General features: G+C 44.5%; 1 protein-coding gene across 1 annotated transcript in view; it reads left to right on the forward strand.

Moving 5' to 3' along the window:
* The first annotated feature begins 3,311 nt into the window (after positions 1-3,311).
* The window catches only part of LOC128666926 (gastrula zinc finger protein XlCGF67.1-like), a 72,139-nt gene continuing 62,269 nt past the window's right edge, over positions 3,312-13,181 (forward strand). Inside the window, exon 1 of the mRNA XM_053721746.1 lies at positions 3,312-3,439. The gene's annotated coding sequence lies outside the window, so the exon portion shown is untranslated. The remainder of the gene's footprint in view (positions 3,440-13,181) is intronic.

The raw sequence follows: 13,181 nt of genomic DNA on the forward strand, positions 1-13,181 counted from the left end.
TCTAGACTTCAAAGATTCCCCCCCATGGGGGAGATTTCACATTTCTCAATTGTCTGCAAACCAGACAAAGAGAGAGGCGTTCTTACGCTGTGTAGAAGACCTACATACCATGGGAGTGATTCACCCAGTTCCAAAAGCGGAACAAGGGCTCGGGTTTTACTCAAACCTGTTTGTGGTTCCCAAAAAAGAAGGAACTTTTAGACCAATCTTGGATCTCAAAATTCCAAACAAATTCCTCAGAGTCCCATCTTTCAAGATGGAGACTATTCGGACTATTCTGCCACTGATCCAGGAGGGTCAATATATGACCACAGTGGATTTAAAGGATGCATATCTGCACATCCCTATTCACAGAGATCATCACCAATTTCTCAGGTTCGCCTTTCTGGACAGGCATTACCAGTTTGTGGCCCTTCCCTTCGGGTTGGCCACGGCTCCCAGAATTTTCACAAAGGTGCTAGAGTCCCTTCTGGCGATTCTAAGACCGCGGGGCATAGCAGTGGTGCCTTATCTAGACGACATCTTAATTCAAGCGTCGACTCTCCAGCTAGCCAAGTCTCACACGGACATCGTGTTGGCTTTTCTGAGATCTCATGGGTGGAAGGTGAACATAAAAAAGAGTTCTCTCTTCCCTCTCACAAGAGTTTCCTTCCTAGGGACTCTAATAGACTCGGTAGAAATGAAAAGATTTCTGACGGAGGTCAGGAAATAAAAACTTGTATCCACCTGCCGAGCTCTTCATTCCATTCCTCGGCCGTCAGTGGCTCAGTGTATGGAGGTAATCGGACTAATGGTAGCGGCAATGGACATAGTTCCATTTGCTCGCCTACACCTCAGACCACTGCAACTATGCATGCTCGAACAGGGGAATGGGGATTATGCAGATTTATCTCCTCAGATACATCTGGATCAGGAGACCAGAGATTCTCTTCTATGGTGGTTGTCACAAGTTCACCTGTCCCAGGGAATATGTTTCTGCAGGCCAGAGTGGGTCATAGTAACGACAGATGCCAGCCTACTGGGCTGGGGTGCAGTCTGGAACTCCCTGAAAGCACAGGATTTATGGACTCAGGAGTAGGCTCTCCTCCCGATAAACATTCTAGAACTGAGAGCGATATTCAATGCGCTTCAGACGTGGCCTCAACTGGCTGCGGCCAAATTCATTAGATTTCAGTCGGACAACATCACGACTGTAGCTTATATCAATTATCAAGGAGGAACACGGAGTTCTCTAGCGATGATGGAGGTGACCAAAATAATTCGATGGGCAGAGACTCACTCTTACCATCTTTCAGCAATCCATATCCATGGGGTAGAGAACTGGGAGGCGGATTTCCTAAGTCGTCAGACTTTTCATCCGGGGGAGTGGGAGCTCCATCCGGAAGTATTTGCCCAACTGACTCAGCTATGGGGCACACCAGAATTAGATCTGATGGCGTCCCGTCAGAACGCCAAGCTTCCTTGTTACGGATCCAGGTCAAGGGATCCCCAAGCAGCACTGATAGATGCTCTAGCAGTGCCCTAGTCCTTCAACCTGGCTTATGTGTTTCCACCATTTCCTCTCCTTCTTCGTCTGGTTGCCAGAATCAAGCAGGAGAGAGCTTCGGTGATTTTGATAGCAACTGCGTGGCAACGCAGGACTTGGTATGCAGATCTGGTGGACATGTCATCCGTTCCACCGTGGACTTTGCCAATGAGGCAGAACCTTCTAATTCAGGGTCCATTTAAGCATCCAAATCTACTTTCTCTGCGTCTGACTGCTTGGAGATTGAACGCCTGATTTTATCAAAGCGTGGATACCCTGATTCAGGCTAGAAAGCCTGTCACCAGGAAAATCTATCATAAGATATGGCGAAAATATCTTTATTGGTGTGAATCCAAGGGTTGCTCATGGAGTAAGATTAGGATTCCCTCACCTTATCTTGTTTTCCATGCGGATAAGGTGGTTTTGCGTACCACACCTGGATTCCTTCCTAAGGTTGTTTCTAATAGGAATATCAATCAGGAAATTATTGTTCCTTCTCTGTGTCCTAATCCTTCTTCCAAGAAGGAACGTCTGTTGCACAACCTAGATGTGGTTTGTGCTTTAAAGTTCTACTTACAAGCAACTAAAGATTTCCGTCAAACATCTTCATTGTTTGTTGTCTATTCTGGAAAGCGGAGAGGTCAAAAGGCTACGGCAACCTCTTTCTTTTTGGCTGAAAAGCATCATCCGTTTGGCTTATGAGACTGCTGGCCAGCAGCCTCCTTAAAGAATTACTGCTCACTCTACTAGAGCAGTGGCTTCCACATGGGCTTTTAAAAATGAGGCTTCTGTTGAACAGATTTGTAAGGCGGCGACTTGGTCTTCGCTTCATACTTTTTCCAAATTTTCCAAATTTGATACTTTTGCTTCTTCGGAGGCTATTTTTGGGAAAAAGGTTCTACAAGCAGTGGTGCCTTCCGTTTAGGTACCTGTCTTGTCCCTCCCTTCATCCGTGTCCTAAAGCTTTGGTATTAGTATCCCACAAGTATTGGTTGAATCCGTGGACTCAATACATCTTGCAAGAGAAAACAAAATTTATGCTTACCTGATAAATTTCTTTCTCTTGCGATGTATCGAGTCCATGGCCCGCCCTGTCTATTTAAGACAGGTAGTATATTTTATTAAAAAACTTCAGTCACCTCCACTGTTCCCTCTAAGGTGCGCGGCTGCGTGGCCGCGCACCTTCCCTTCTGGTGTAGCGCAGGCAGAATATCAGGCCGCGCAGCACCTGCTGTGAGCAGAAGCAGAGAGAGGAAAATGCCTGTAGAACTAATTTGCCAAGTGCCGCCTGCACTGCGCATTGGACCCAGCAATCTGTCACTCATCTAGCCTGATTCTGTGTTCCTGTATGCCAGCACCAAGCTAATGTACTCAGCTTAAAAGTACATTAGCTCGGTGCTGGCAGCAGCGCTGTATACAGGAACACAGAATCAGGCTAGATGAGTGACAGATTGCTGGGTCCAATGCGCAGTGCAGGCGGCACTTGGCAAATTAGTTCTACATTTTTGGGATCTCAGTCAGGACCACTGTTCCCTCTAAGGTGCGCGGCAGCGCGGCCGCGCACCTTCCCTCTCTGTGTAGCGCAGGCAGTACATCAGGCCGCGCAAAACACAGAAGGAATGTAGAAAGTTTTTTTTTTTTTAATTCATCACTGCAGTAGCCTTCAGGAAAACACAGATGCAAGACGTTTGACAGAGGCACTGTTAAAAGGTCCCTCCGGTGTAGAACAGCTTAATCTGTTTCCTGTGCTACACTGAGGGGGAGGACCTAAGCTGACTGACAGCTGTGTGCATAAATCACACAGTGCTGTCAGAGACCAGAGAGATCAAACACAGATCAAAACGGAGGGCAGCAGGAAATAAGCATTTTTAGCTCACTGTGCACTGCTGGAAGCCGGTCACTGACATCTTACCGGTAAGCCTTACTTGTTCCCCAGTAATATAGTACATGTGAGGGTCTGGGCAGGGTTTAACTGAGGATTTACTTAGGATTTATTTGTATAATGGAGGTCTGAGTGATATTATATATTGTAAATAGAGTGGTGGCAGTAGGGGGTTAATTACAATATACCAGCAAAAAAGTTTGCTTGCCCTTTAAGATTTTGCAGAGAGTTGCTGGAGCTGACAGGGCACATTTGAGGAATCCGATGTCAGTCCTCTACACGCTGTAGTCAAGAGCTCCCTAATCTAAATGAAAAGAAAACAACATGTCCCGAGTCAATGCACATAGTAAATTTAAAGCTGCTCTTAGTGGTTAAACTTTGATCACTGAAGCAGGTCAGGCACAATTCTCCAGTCAACATCTGTCAGGGGTCAAATTATTTACACTGGCATCCAGCTCACAGAAATGACTGCTTCTGGAAAGTGAGTTGTGGCTACTATAATACCATGGTCCTAGTGCCCTTTCCTGATGTATTTCTGTAAATATGTGTATGAGAGTGTAAATGTGTGTATGTGTATATAAATGTGTATGTGTGTGTAAATGTGTATGCGTGTGTAAATGTGTATGTGTATGTGTGTAAATGTGTATGTAAATGTGTATGTGTATATAAATGTGTGTAAATGTGTATGTGTATATAAATGTGTGTAAATGTGTATGTAAATACTTGTGTGTAAATGTGTATGTAAATGCTTGTGTGTAAATGTGTGTGTATGTGTGTGTAAATGCTTGTGTGTGTAAATGTGTGTAAATGTGTATGTAAATACTTGTGTGTAAATGTGTATGCATGTGTAAATGTGTATGTAAATGCTTGTGTGTAAGTGTGTATGTGTGTGTAAATGTGTATGCGTGTGTAAATGTATGTGTATGTGTGTGTGTATGTAAATGCTTGTGTGTAAATGTATGTGTATGTAAATGTGTGTGTGTGTGTGTGTGTGTATGTAAATGTGTATGTAAATGTATATGTGTGTGTGTAAATGTGTATGTGTGTGTGAAGGAATGAGTATGTGTATATGTATGTTCTGTGTGTAAATGTATGTGTGTGTGTGTCCTCTAATAGGATATATAATATAGTACCCATGGCGGGGGGGGAGGGATTGTCCCTCTTTGAACATTTCAAATGTTGGGAGGTATTAGCCAGATTCCCAGAGACAGATATGAGATGACGACAGAGAAGTTTGTAAGTGCGAGGGTGAGTGGGTAACGATGTCTGTCATGCATTCTTGCAGGGAAACAGTTAACTGTATGTCATTTATATCTGTAGCTATCAGGTATTGGTCATCACCCAGCAAGTGAGGTTGCATTTTGTTTAAAAATGTATTGCCTGAGCCAGTATGTAATAATCTCTTATTATGGGCCTAATCTGATTATCACTGATTCGAATAATGATACCTATTACCTTTCTATTTCTGAAATATTTATCATGAATCACTGTCACATACTGATATTCTGATAATTTACATGCTGATGAAGGGGTTGTGAACCCCGAAAACGTTCCATTAAATTGGTTTTTTTGAAAAAGTCCTGAGAGTGCATTCTCTTGTTTCTCATATATATATATGCTCAATGCCGCACACAAGCTGTATCAAGCCCGCACACAGAAAAAAATAATTGCACACACACAAAAAAAATTAGAGGGAACATTGGTCAGGACCGTCTCTAACGTTACGTGGGGCAAAAGGGGCATGTGCCCCGGGACCAGTGATTGTGGGGGCAGGCCCGGACTGGCCATAGGGCATTTGCCTGGTGGGCCACCGGTTAACATAGTCCCGCCGCCCAGCCCACCATTACCGCACAAGATGACATTCTGTCAGTATCATGTCTGTGGGGTCTGGGTCAAGTCAGCTGAAGCATATAGCAGTGCGCTGTGCCGGTGAGCGGCTCTCCTATTTGTACAATACACACTGTCTGACAGTCATGACATGGGGAGGGCCGGAGGGGGCTCAGGGCCAGTGGGACAGTCCGGTATTTTTCAGTCTTGTCCAGTGACATAATGCCCATGAGTCCATGACCATGTAGATTTCAACACTACACCGGCATCCAACACTCCACTGACTGGCTAACAGTTTGTTCCTGGCTGAGCTGCAATTGGAATCTATCTGAGCAGCGTAGCATTCCTCTCCTAAGCTGCCTGTGAAATGTCACGTGATGCTTCAGTAAGCATTGATGACGTCAGCTAGTGCAGCGCGGGTGATGTGTAGAAGATCTGCAGCTGCAAAAGTTAGACACGCAGCCTGGTTGTCAGTGAGGGACAGGGACTTGATTTAAAACTTACAGAATTCAGCCTGCAAGACTTTGGGAGCCAGCCAGAGAGACACTATACAAAGCATCACCTACACAATACTCGGTATATATTTATATATATTATAGCTAAAGTCTGTCTAAAATGTCTACATGTGTGTGCCCCTTAGTGTGCTAACTACCCCCTCTATGTGCCTCTTAGTGTGCTTACTGCCCCCTCTATGTGCCCCTTAGAGTGCTAACTTCACTCTCTATGTGCCTCATAGTGTGCGAACTACCCCCTCTATGTGCCCCTTAGTGTGCTAACTGCCCCATCTATGTGCCCCTTAGTGTGCTAACTACCCCATCTATGTGCCCCTTAGTGTGCTAACTACCCCATCTATGTGCCCCATAGTGTGCTAACTTCACCCTCTATATGCACCTTAGTGTGCTAACTACCCCCTCTATGTGCCCCTTAGTGTGCTAACTTCACCCTCTATGTGCCCCATAGTGTGCTAACTACCGCCTCTATGTGCCCCCTCTATGTGCCCCTTAGTGTGCTAACTGCCCCATCTATGTGCCCCATAGTGTGCTAACTACCGCCTCTATGTGCCCCCTCTATGTGCCCCTTAGTGTGCTAACTACCCCCTCTATGTGCCCCTTAGTGTGCTAACTGCCCCATCTATGTGCCCCTTAGTGTGCTAACTACCCCATCTATGTGCCCCTTAGTGTGCTAACTACCCCATCTATGTGCTCCTTAGTGTGCTAACCTCCCCCTCTATGTGCCCCATAGTGTGCTAACTTCACCCTCTATATGCACCTTAGTGTGCTAACTACCCCCTCTATGTGCCCCTTAGTGTGCTAACTTCACCCTCTATGTGCCCCATAGTGTGCTAACTACCGCCTCTATGTGCCCTCTCTATGTGCCCCTTAGTGTGCTAACTGCCCCCTTTATGTGCCCCTTAGTGTGCTAACTACCCCCTCTATGTGCCTCTTGGTGTGCTAACTACCACCTCTATGTGCCACTTGGTGTGCTAACTACTCCCTCTATGTGCCTTATAGTGAGCGAACTACCCCCTCTATGTGCCTCTTAGTGTGCCTACTGCCCCCTCTATGTGCCCCTTAGTGTGCTAACTGCCCCCTCTATGTGCCCCTTAGTGTGCTAACTGCCCCATCTATGTGCCCCTTAGTGTGCTAACTGCCCCATCTATGTGCCCCTTAGTGTGCTAATTACCCCATCTATGTGCTCCTTAGTGTGCTAACCTCCCCCTCTATGTGCCCCATAGTGTGCTAACTTCACCCTCTATGTGCACCTTAGTGTACTAACTACCCCCTCTATGTGCCCCTTAGTGTGCTAACTTCACCCTCTATGTGCACCTTAGTGTGCTAACTTCACCCTCTATGTGCCCCATAGTGTGCTAACTACCCCCTCTATGTGCCCCTTTGTGTGCCCCCTCTATGTGCCCCTTATTGTGCTAACTGCCCCCTCTATGTGCCCCTTAGTGTGCTAACTACCACCTCTATTTGCCCCTTAGTGTGCTAACTGCCCCATCTATGTGCTCCTTAGTGTGCTAACCTCCCTCTCTATGTGCACCTTAGTGTGCTAACCTCCCTCTCTATGTGTCCCTTAGTGTGCTAACTACCCCATCTATGTGCTCCTTAGTGTGCTAACCTCCCTCTCTATGTGCACCTTAGTGTGCTAACCTCCCTCTCTATGTGCTCCTTAGTGTGCTAACTACCCCCTCTATGTCCCACATAGTGTGCTAACTTCACCCTCTATGTGCCCCATAGTTTGCTAACTTCACCCTCTATGTGCACCTTAGTGTGCTAACTACCCCCTCTATGTGCACCTTAGTGTGCTAACTACCCCCTCTATGTGCCCCTTAGTGTGCTAACCTCCCCCTCTATGTGCTCCTTAGTGTGCTAACCTCCCCCTCTATGTGCTCCTTAGTGTGCTAACCTCTCTCTCTCTATGTGCTCCTTAGTGTGCTAACCTCTCTCTCTCTATGTGCTCCTTAGTGTGCTAACCTCCCTCTCTATGTGCGCCTTAGTGTGCTAACCTCCCTTTCTATGTGCCCCTTAGTGTGCTAACCTCCCCCTCTATGTGCTCCTTAGTGTGCTAACCTCCCCCTCTATGTGCTCCTTTGTGTGCTAACCTCTCTCTCTCTATGTGCTCCTTAGTGTGCTAACCTCTCTCTCTCTCTATGTGCTCCTTAGTGTGCTAACCTCCCTCTCTATGTGCTCCTTAGTGTGCTAACCTCCCTTTCTATGTGCTCCTTAGTGTGCTAACCTCCCTCTCTATGTGCGCCTTAGTGTGCTAACCTCCCTTTCTATGTGCTCCTTAGTGTGCTAACCTCCCTCTCTATGTGCGCCTTAGTGTGCTAACCTCCCTCTCTATGTGCGCCTTAGTTTGCTAACCTCCCTTTCTATGTGCTCCTTAGTGTGCTAACCTCCCCCTCTGTTTTCCAGTGTGCACTGCTAAATACACCCTCTATGTGCCCCTTAGTGTGCTAACAGCCTCTATGTGCCTTATTCCAAGATGGCTATTTGTGAAAGTTATATGTGCTTTCAAGATAGCTGTTTGTAGCAAAAATGCTTGTAGTAAAAGTTATTACTGGTCTTTACCACATATGGTTTGAGGGCCTGTGCAACAATATTCAAACCCCTCACCTTCTCAGAGAGTCAGCAGAGACATAACACACACCACCGCCAGGTCTCTGCGTATACCACTGAAAAACAGTATTAACTTTTACTCTAAGTATTTTTGATAATGGAAGTATATTGCAAAAAATGCTTCTATTTAAAATTAAAATGCGCCCATGCATATTTCAATTTTGAACTTTCTATCCCTTTAAATCTATATAGTTGTTTGTGCCTTTTTCCAAGATAGCAAACTGTATCGTATATCTAGATAGCTGCCTGTGCTTCTTTTCAAGATGGTTACCTATGCCTTACAAATAGATTATTGCAAATAAAAAATGGGAGGGGGGCGCGGAGTGGGCTGCTTTGCCTTAAAATGCCCGGGCCTATTTTTGCTCCCAGTCCGGCCCTGGTGGGGGGCCCAGCCAGGCCAGGGCTGGCTGCTGTAATTTTGTATTTGGGTGTGTGTGTTTTTTTTTTTTTTATGCAGAGAGACAGTGCATTGAGCCGAGCGGCGCCGTGTGACGTCACTGTCTGAGGTGAGAGAGTCTCACTTTTGAATTGAGCCAGGCGGCCAGCCAGCCAAAGTAAGTTACTTACAACAGCAGACAGTGGACTCTGTGTAAATGTGTCGCACACATTATACATGTGACTAGTTATTAGAGAAGAGTAGACTGAGGCTGGCCTGGCACGTGACCGTGCGTGCTGAAGACTTCAGTCTACTGTGAGTAGTGAGTGTCTGGGACTGGTAACGGTAAGAGGGTGGGTCTAGGAGGCAGACAGAGGGGGACGAACTGGAAGGACGTGCCGTAAGCGGTAGCTCTGCGCGGCTGACACACACGTGACACATCATGTTCTTAGTAGGACAGCACAGACTCTGAGAGCCCACAAAGAATCAGAGCCTCTGAGGTCGCTCGTCGTGGACCGCTGACGCTGACTGTGTCTGTTGCTTTTTGGCCCCTTGGTCTGAGGAGGAGACTGTTGGGAAGTTGGAGCTGGCTGGGGCCCTTGGCTGCAGTGGCTGGGGACGGTGATCGACAACGTTGTGTGTAGTTGTCAACTAGACTGACGTAAGTGACTGAGAGATAATTTATTTTGGAAGCGGAACAACTAAATTGTGACTTCAGGGGCTGGGGGGCCTGGGGCTATCTGCTGCTGCCTGCTGCAGTGTGTGTGTCTAATGGTTTATAATTTGGGCTTTAGAGAAATAGGGTTACTGGGAACTGTGATGACACTGACTGTAGAATTACAGTTTAAAAGGTTTTGCACTAAATGGTTCATAACATTAATAATACTTTTAAGTGAGGAGTAACTTATGTTTCCCTTGTCTTGTGGAAGTTTAGATAAAATAATATACTTTTTTATTATTAATGTTATGAACCATTTAGTGCAAAACCTTTTAAACTGTAATTTACAGTGATGTGGAAGAACTGGAAGTTTATCTAATAATTATATTTTATTGTAGTTCTTCTAGTATGATTCAGGGGTTAGTAGATTTAATTCATGAGTTGAATCATTGGATTAGATTGCAAGTTCTTTGGAACAGAACATATAAAACATTTTTCATAAGCTTTATACATTAACTGTGCCTCTTTAATAATTGGGTCCTCTAGCCTAATAATCAGGGGCCACAATGTGTTATACATTGTTTTTTTTTTTTTAAACTTCCTCACTCATCTACCTCTCATTTTTTTTAACACACATTCTTAAAGGGACAGTCTACCATATAATTGTTATTGTTTTTTGTTTTAAAAGATAGATAATCCCTTTATTACCCATTCCCCAGTTTTGCATTATTGCATAACCAACAGTTATATTAATATACTTTCTCCAACATAGGTGTGTCCGGTCCACGGCGTCATCCTTACTTGTGGGATATTCTCTTCCCCAACAGGAAATGGCAAAGAGCCCAGCAAAGCTGGTCACATGATCCCTCCTAGGCTCCGCCTTCCCCAGTCATTCTCTTTGCCGTTGTACAGGCAACATCTCCACGGAGATGGCTTAGAGTTTTTTAGTGTTTAACTGTAGTTTTTATTATTCAATCAAGAGTTTGTTATTTTAAAATAGTGCTGGTATGTACTATTTACTCTGAAACAGAAAAGAGAAGAAGATTTCTGTTTGTAAGAGGAAAATGATTTTAGCAACCGTTACTAAAATCGATGGCTGTTTCCACACAGGACTGTTGAGAGGAATTAACTTCAGTTGGGGGAACAGTGAGCAGACTTTTGCTGCTTGAGGTATGACACATTCTAACAAGACGATGTAATGCTGGAAGCTGTCATTTTCCCTATGGGATCCGGTAAGCCATTTTTATAACAGACAGAAAAAAAGGGCTTCACAAGGGCTTTTTAAGACTGTAGACATTTTCTGGGCTAAATCGATTTATATATAAACATATTTTATACTCCATAGCCTTGAGGAATTATTTTAATCTTGGGAATTTTGTAAAATAACCGGCAGGCACTGTATTGGACACCTTATTCTCTAGGGGCTTTCCCTAATCATAGACAGAGTCTCATTTTCGCGCCTGTATTGCGCACTTGTTTTTGAGAAGCATGACATGCAGATGCATGTGTGAGGAGCTCTGATACATAGAAAAGACTTTCTGAAGGCGTCATTTGGTATCGTATTCCCCTTTGGGCTTGGTTGGGTCTCAGCAAAGCAGATACCAGGGACTGTAAAGGGGTTAAATATAAAAACGGCTCCGGTTCCGTTATTTTAAGGGTTAAAGCTTCCAAATTTGGTGTGCAATACTTTTAAGGCTTTAAGACACTGTGGTGAAATTTTGGTGAATTTTGAACAATTCCTTCATACTTTTTCGCAATTGCAGTAATAAAGTGTGTTCAGTTTAAAATTTAAAGTGACAGTAACGGTTTTATTTTAAAACGTTTTTTGTACTTTATTATCAAGTTTATGCCTGTTTAACATGTCTGAACTACCAGATAGACTGTGTTCTGAATGTGGGGAAGCCAAGCTTCCTTCTCATTTAAATAGATGTGATTTATGTGACACAAAATTTAGAGAAAATGATGCCCAAGATGATTACTCAAGTGAGGGGAGTAAGCATGGTACTGCATCATCCCCTCCTTCGTCTACACCAGTCTTGCCCACACAGGAGGCCCCTAGTACATCTAGCGCGCCAATACTCCTTACTATGCAACAATTAACGGCTGTAATGGATAATTCTATCAAAAACATTTTAGCCAAAATGCCCACTTATCAGCGAAAGCGCGACTGCTCTGTTTTAGAAAATACTGAAGAGCATGAGGACGCTGATGATATTGGTTCTGAAGGGCCCCTACACCAGTCTGAGGGGGCCAGGGAGGTTTTGTCTGAGGGAGAAATTTCAGATTCAGGGAAAATTTCTCAACAAGCTGAACCTGATGTGATTACATTTAAATTTAAGTTGGAACATCTCCGCGCTCTGCTTAAGGAGGTGTTATCCACTCTGGATGATTGTGAGAATTTGGTCATTCCAGAGAAACTATGTAAAATGGACAAGTTCCTAGAGGTCCCGGGGCCCCCCGAAGCTTTTCCTATACCCAAGCGGGTGGCGGACATTGTAAATAAAGAATGGGAAAGGCCCGGTATACCTTTCGTCCCTCCCCCCATATTTAAAAAATTGTTTCCTATGGTCGACCCCAGAAAGGACTTATGGCAGACAGTCCCCAAGGTCGAGGGGGCGGTTTCTACTCTAAACAAAAGCACCACTATACCCATAGAAGATAGTTGTGCTTTCAAAGATCCTATGGATAAAAAATTAGAAGGTTTGCTTAAAAAGATGTTTGTTCAGCAAGGTTACCTTCTACAACCAATTTCATGCATTGTTCCTGTCACTACAGCCGCGTGTTTCTGGTTCGATGAGCTAGAAAAGGCGATCAATAATAATTCTTCTTCTTATGAGGAGATTATGGACAGAATTCGTGCTCTTAAATTGGCTAATTCTTTCACCCTAGACGCCACTTTGCAATTGGCTAGGTTAGCGGCGAAAAATTCTGGGTTTGCTATTGTGGCGCGCAGAGCGCTTTGGTTAAAATCTTGGTCAGCGGATGCGTCTTCCAAGAACAAATTGCTTAACATTCCTTTCAAGGGGAAAACGCTGTTTGGCCCTGACTTGAAAGAGATTATCTCTGATATCACTGGGGGCAAGGGCCACGCCCTTCCTCAGGATAGGTCTTTCAAGGCCAAAAATAAACCTAATTTCTCCAACATAGGTGTGTCCGGTCCACGGCGTCATCCTTACTTGTGGGATATTCTCTTCCCCAACAGGAAATGGCAAAGAGCCCAGCAAAGCTGGTCACATGATCCCTCCTAGGCTCCGCCTACCCCAGTCATTCTCTTTGCCGTTGTACAGGCAACATCTCCACGGAGATGGCTTAGAGTTTTTTAGTGTTTAACTGTAGTTTTTCATTATTCAATCAAGAGTTTGTTATTTTCAAATAGTGCTGGTACGTACTATTTACTCAGAAACAGAAAAGAGATGAAGAATTCTGTTTGTATGAGGAAAATGATTTTAGCAACCGTAACTAAAATCCATGGCTGTTCCACACAGGACTGTTGAGAGCATTAACTTCAGTTGGGGGAACAGTTTGCAGTCTTTGCTGCTTGAGGTATGACACATTCTAACAAGACGATGTAATGCTGGAAGCTGTCATTTTCCCTATGGGATCCGGTAAGCCATGTTTATTACGATTGTAAATAAGGGCTTCACAAGGGCTTATTTAGACTGTAGACATTTTTTGGGCTAAATCGATTGATATTAACACTTATTTAGCCTTGAGGAATCATTTATTCTGGGTATTTTGATATAATAATATCGGCAGGCACTGTTTTAGACACCTTATTCTTTAGGGGCTTT

This window comes from Bombina bombina, chromosome 7 (assembly GCF_027579735.1).
Source record: "Bombina bombina isolate aBomBom1 chromosome 7, aBomBom1.pri, whole genome shotgun sequence".
In the NCBI taxonomy this organism is placed as follows: Eukaryota; Metazoa; Chordata; class Amphibia; order Anura; family Bombinatoridae; genus Bombina; species Bombina bombina.